Source organism: Paramisgurnus dabryanus, chromosome 5 (assembly GCF_030506205.2).
Source record: "Paramisgurnus dabryanus chromosome 5, PD_genome_1.1, whole genome shotgun sequence".
Classification (NCBI taxonomy): domain Eukaryota; kingdom Metazoa; phylum Chordata; class Actinopteri; order Cypriniformes; family Cobitidae; genus Paramisgurnus; species Paramisgurnus dabryanus.
Window position 1 is genome coordinate 34,065,318 of NC_133341.1, and position 6,546 is coordinate 34,071,863.

A 6,546-nucleotide genomic window follows, 5' to 3' on the forward strand; every position below is an offset into this window, starting at 1 on the left:
AAAAACACTCTGCCATTCGTTATTTACATTGGTCAGAAGCTGCAGATCTTTGTGATTGTATGTATATTTGGTGTTCAAGTTGAATGTTTTTATTTAATCTCTAGTTCACATTCAGAAGATTCAGATATTTTTTTAAATGCAGACATTTACTTTCCTCACATTGATTCATGCAACAGCAGCCGCACCTCATTTGGATTTTAATAATCAGATTTTAGGGGCCAGGAGGAAAGATTTTATTTTGGTGATTGGGTTGCAGGACAGAAGGGCTGTTGAGGTCTCGACCACCAACATTACTGAGATGTTTTCTCTCTTTCAGTGTCTACTTGATGCCTTTAGACTGAAAGTTGAGACATGACTTCTGATAGATTTATATCGATGACATTGACTGACGTTTATTACTTTGCTTAAATATAAAACTACCAAAACCCAGAGTACCAAGGTATCATCACAGTCAAACCAGCAACCCTCAATTTACAAGCACCTATCTATCCATCCATCCATCCATCCATATCTATCTATCTATCTATCTATCTATCTATCTATCTATCTATCTATCTATCTATCTATCTATCTATCTATCTATCTATGTGGAAAGAAGGAAGGTGCAGTGACACAGCAGGAAAAGTTCATACAAATCATTACCCCAAAGAGTAAAGCAAATGCATTGCTCCGGTCATGCACATCACTGAGCACAATTTAAACATCTGTCCTCACACCTCTGATCTAATGTTTTCATTGGCCCTGACATTCTGCACAATGACAATAAATAATCTAATTTAAAAAATCTACTTCAAACTTTTTCAATTGTGAGTGAAGAGATTTGTTCTCTCTCATCGTATGCATTTATGAAATCCCAAAGACAAACCCAAAAGATGAATCCATTGAGTTAGTTTGATGATGTTCAAACTGTCTGTGGTCACATCAAATAGCGCTTTGAGGAACAGAAGAAAGCTTTCATTCATCACACGTGATGTCTTTATTTATGCGGATGAACATTGACACACAGACGCAGGTTTAAAGAGAAAATTCATACAGATGGCCGTGTTCGTCTCATGCTGCAGGTGAACCAGATGAAACAGAGAAATATTAACATTCAGTCACCAACATTCAAATGATTTTCATCATTATAAAAGACGCTCATGGTCATTGGCAACAATTTCATCAAAGACCACAAAAATATTGAACCCAATTGATCTTGCAGACAATGCCTAATGATAGATTAAACTATTGCTATGTCCAAAATGGTTAGATAGCACAGATTCAACTTTAGATCTAGCTCAATAGATCAGGGTGAAAAGACTCGGTCAGTTACTCAAAATGGGAACTCTGTTATGACTTAAGCCACAATGCAGATACAGAGAGGACACGCACACACACACACACGCGCAAGAGTTTGTGGGCATTAAATGAAAATATTGACATCATCGCTAGGGATCACAGGTATTCCTCTTCGATGGTTTAGGTCTTATCTTTTTGATAGATCTTTCAGGGTGTCATACAGGGGCAGGTTGTCCACAGCCTACCAGATAGTCACTGGGATCCCTCAGGGATCAGTGCTTGGTCCACTCCTTTTCTCCAGCTACACAACATCCTTAGGACCTATTATACAGGCACACGTCTTCTCCTACCACTGCTATGCTGATGATACACAGATGATCTTCTCATTTAATCCAAACGTACCCACAATAGAAGCGCGTGTCAGGTATAAATCACTACTGCTTACTTACAGATCTTTCACTGGCACCAGCATACTTTCACACTTTTCTGCATCCCTACACCCCATCCAGAACATTACGTTCAGCATAAGAACGACGCCTCGTTTTACCTTCACACTAAATCATGTTCACCCTCATTTTCCTTCACTATTACCTGCCGGTGTAAATGTTTTAAACATTTTAAATGTATATTTCTGCTAAAACATAATAAGAGTTTTTAGTTAATGGATCTTTAAGTAATATCAGCTGCTACCGAAAATTCATTTCTCAGCAGCCGGAGAGTGTTTTATTTCTGCTGAGAGTCGCATTTAGATTCAGTCACCAACAACTGTGCTTGAAGTGACAGCCAAATACTGCAGGAGTTGTGAGGAAAGCCAAGGCCGACAGAGTTTTACTTCAAAACACAGCAGTGTGAAAACTAAGAGAAACATTGATCGGCCTGATGAATAAACAACACACAGCTGATTTAATCTTACAGGAATGGGATAGTGGCCCATCAAAGGGTTTGGTTTTGTCAAAATAGTCCAAGCCGTAATACCGACACCGACCGCACCTCAGACATCTCACGCATTATAGCTTTGCTCTTTAAATATATAATGCCAATACGTGCTTGTAAAGCTTAGCTGAAGGCATTTGAAATATGAATCACAGAAGCAGGACAAATTTGCCCCACCACATCAAGCTAAACTTCCCATAAACAGCTTGAATCAGCCGGTCATCATCGCCAAAATAATTCAGTCCTGAACTGAGACCAAGCTCTCTTTGAGTCACACAAAACATCATTACTGCATACATTTAACATAAACCTTTAAAGACAGAACACAAAGAGAAAGTCTTTATTATGCAGTACTGCCCTGAATGAGCTTTTGTACGGTTTACATGTATTTCACCATCAATAGACCATCAATAATAGTTCTTCATGTGTGTCTTGTTTGATCTGAGCCATTAAGCTGACCAATATCTATTCGACCACCTGTATGATGATTTATCTCCAGAGACTCACACACAACCAATGCAAAAGATAAAAACATCCACAGATGCTCATACAGGCAATGTATGTACACATTCATGAGCAAGTATTATCCCTATGATTTCATTCCTAGGGACACAAGTTGATTAAATTTGTTCAGTACAATGAACATTTATGCCTGTGTAAAATGAATACATGTAAATAAATGATACAGCATACAGATCTGAGCATGAGCAGATATGTGTGTATTGATTTATTCTTGACGTTTGGCTGCGGACGATGACAGATCTTCATATGAATGTCCAGTGTTGGCCTACACAGCGCTATAACCCTGTCGTTAGTATGACATTACAATCATTACTCACATTTTCCTCTAAAAGATCCCACACCTCAGCAACAATACATCAAACCTCAGCCGCTTCAGCTTTCTTATACGGCTCCACAAACACAATGATTCACTTCTAACAGACAGAACCAGGACACAGAGCTCATTACTGGAGACATGCACGCGTCGCGCACACACACACACACACACACACACACACACACACACACACACACATGCACGTACGCACGCACACACACACACACACACGCATGCACGCACACACAACAAAGCAGCAGAATCTCAAGCAGGAAGAAAGTTGTGGTGTTCAGCTTTCTATGTTTGAAGCAGTTTAAAGATCAATGCACGTTTATGAATTAGCAGACAGTGTGGATTGCGGTATAAAAATAAAAACGTACACAGTTTATCAAGACAATTAAAATGTGTAGTTAGTTATTCTTTATATAAACAAGGTTTAAACTAGATGACAGACATCTGTGGCCTGATGCCCAAAGCTGGTTTCAGTGGTTACCCTGGCAAGTTTGGGTTAAGTTAAGGTTTTTCTGTCTCACAAAGGGGGTTTGGTTTAAAGTGGTCATTTACTCACTGTCGTGTTGTTACAAAACCGTATAAATGTCATTGTTCTGATGAACACAAAGGAAGATATTTTGAGAAATGTTTGTAGTCAAACCATTCGTGGACCCCATTCATTTCCATAGTATTCTTTTATCCTACTATGGAAGTGAAACGGGTCCAGGAATGGTTTTTAGACACACTGTCTATTAAAATAAAAGAGTTTGTTTGTGGTATGATTTTATATATATATATAAATGATATAAGATGTTTATACAGTATTGTATGTGTATATATATCACTCTTTATTCTTTCAACGTGTCTGTATATTGTACTGTATGCACTCCTAAAATCTAATTTTAGCAGTTTTGTGCCATCATCAGCTCACATCTGAAAATAAACTTTACATGAGAGGAAAGATTAACTTCTTATGAGATTTTACTCCTGAGACTGTGGTTATCTTTATGGTAAGTAAGTACACTTTAATATAGGCTACTTCATGTTGTTATTATTATTGCGTTATTGGTGAAACTAAAGACTTTTTTTTACATTGTGTGAGGTAACTTATATGTTTTGAGGTTGTTGTAGACAGCAGGGGCGGAGCCAGACATTGGGGGCTTAGCCCAAGTTTAAGGGTTCCAATGCTTGATCCCATGCTGATTTTGTCTTCATTTATGGCAGCTTTATAATCTATTTTTTAATCTAAGTGTTCTCTGTATTATCATTTTGAAACTGTAACATAACAAATTTTGACAATGACACTTCAACTTCTCAAATCCAAAAATAGGCAAAATATGTTTGCTGTAATCCAGAAATTATAAACCTACATAAGAAAGAAGAACAATTTTCACTTCACTAGCAGAACAATTTCTCACCTGCTTATGGAGCTCTCTCTCTCTCTCTCTCTCTCTCTCTCTCTCTCTCTCTCTCTCTCTCTCTCTCTCTCTCTCTCTCCACCCTCCTCTCTCCCTCTTTGCCCTGAAAATCATCACACATAAGAATATTTTAATCAAGGTATTGAGGATTTGCATTTTATAACTGTCTATCAATGTATTTCTGATGAGGTGAAATCATTGTGAATTTCAGCATATGGACAAAACATAAGCCGCATAAGTAACTATTCTCACCTTCTGACGTCTTAAAAAAAGAAATCATATATCCATTTATAAAAAGGGATGTGTAAAATGAGCAATGTTTTGAAAGTTTGAATTCACTGTAATTAAATGTACTTTAAATATAACACTACCAACGAGAGTGTGCAGCAGCGCAGGCAGATCAGAGCGCTAACAGTGGCCATTAGTCATGCAGAAAATATATCGGTTGATGCTATTTAACAGTATTTACATTACATAACTACTATTATATTCACTTTTACAGTAATGATGAAGGCACTGTAATACTAATACACTTTAAAAAATGTGTTTACTGTGGGTAGATTCAGCATATTAATTTGCCTTCAACTTTAATCTCTCATTCGTTTTCACTTTACGAAATGGCACTGTAGAGTTTAAAGCTGAATACCGCCACTTAGCGTACTGGATGAATTCATTTTACAGATCTGAAAAGATTCGGCACCCCTGGTGGAGAGCCGTTGTTGAGTCTGTTTTTCCTTTTAAGATGTGTGCGCCCAAACCCCCCCCCCCCCCCTAACAACGTGAGTGTCGGTTTGCTGAAAAATCATAAAGATAAACAACGTGAGTGACACTTACTTCTTCTGGAGGTAAAGCGGGACCACAAAGAGTTGGTACAGACCAGAGTAGCAACTTTTTAGCAAAGCCTGCCTTGTATTACATCTTGTTCACAAAGCAGTCTGAGGTCTTTCCACAGTGACCGCTAAAAATGTCGCTAATGTCCGACGCGATATCGCGCTAGAACAAAAACAATATATTTGTATGAAGGACTTCACACTGGGCGCGGTTATTCGCACAGCGAAAAAGTTAAGGTTTTAGAGCAATTGTACATTCTTGGCCTGACGAAGACACGGGTCGACCAATGATATTTGACCATTACATCACGTTACAAGTAATGATTCGAAACACTTGCAATTCTGAAGGCTGCAGCCTTGTCACATAAAGAGGTTGCAATGTGCTTGTTTCCTTCAGCAGGCATCATTAAACTCAGCAATATATTATTACACAGGTAAACCTATATGGTGTGTTTGACACACAACAACATAACTGAAGTGAATGTATGTGATTGATATTAATATCTGTATATATTGCTTACAAAGCACGAGATACACTGCATAACAGTCTGAGCATTTTCTTGTTAAAATGAAATATGACACAAATATGAAAACTGAACTTCTGTTTATTTGTACAATAATTGTACAGCGTTTGTAATCAATTGTGTAGTTCTTCGCTGTGGAAAAGCCCAGAGGGTTAACAGCTCCTTCAATATTTTATGTGCACGAGTGAAGATCTTTGTCCATTAGCACCACCCATCATACAACACAGACAAAAACAATTCTAGGTATTTTGGCTTTAAAATGAAAAGTAATCCACTCAGATGTTGGAGAAGATGAAGACTCTTATGTTCCCTTTTACATCCAATAAACAGAACACCTATAGCTGCTCGAGAGAAGAGAAAATCATGGACAGTGTACCACTGAGGGCAGAAACTATGGAAGTGCAGGTCTGACAGTCAGTGGCTGTGGGTGGGGCTTTGTTTGTGTGATGTCATATTAACAAGTTTATCAAACTGCCATGTCTAAAGAGACTCCTTTGGTTTAATGAGGATTAAAAAAAATGAGTGAATTCTTTAACCTTCATCCTTGCTAGAGGTCTGTATTACATCAGCACATAGTCAAGCATCAGTTTGAGCTCAAAGCTGCAATCATCCACAGATCCACACAGAAGAATCACGAGGTCTGATGGACACTACAAACAGCCATTTTCAGAAGAGAACACCTTATAAACATCACGACTTCAAATATAACAAGGATCAGCACTCATCTCATATCC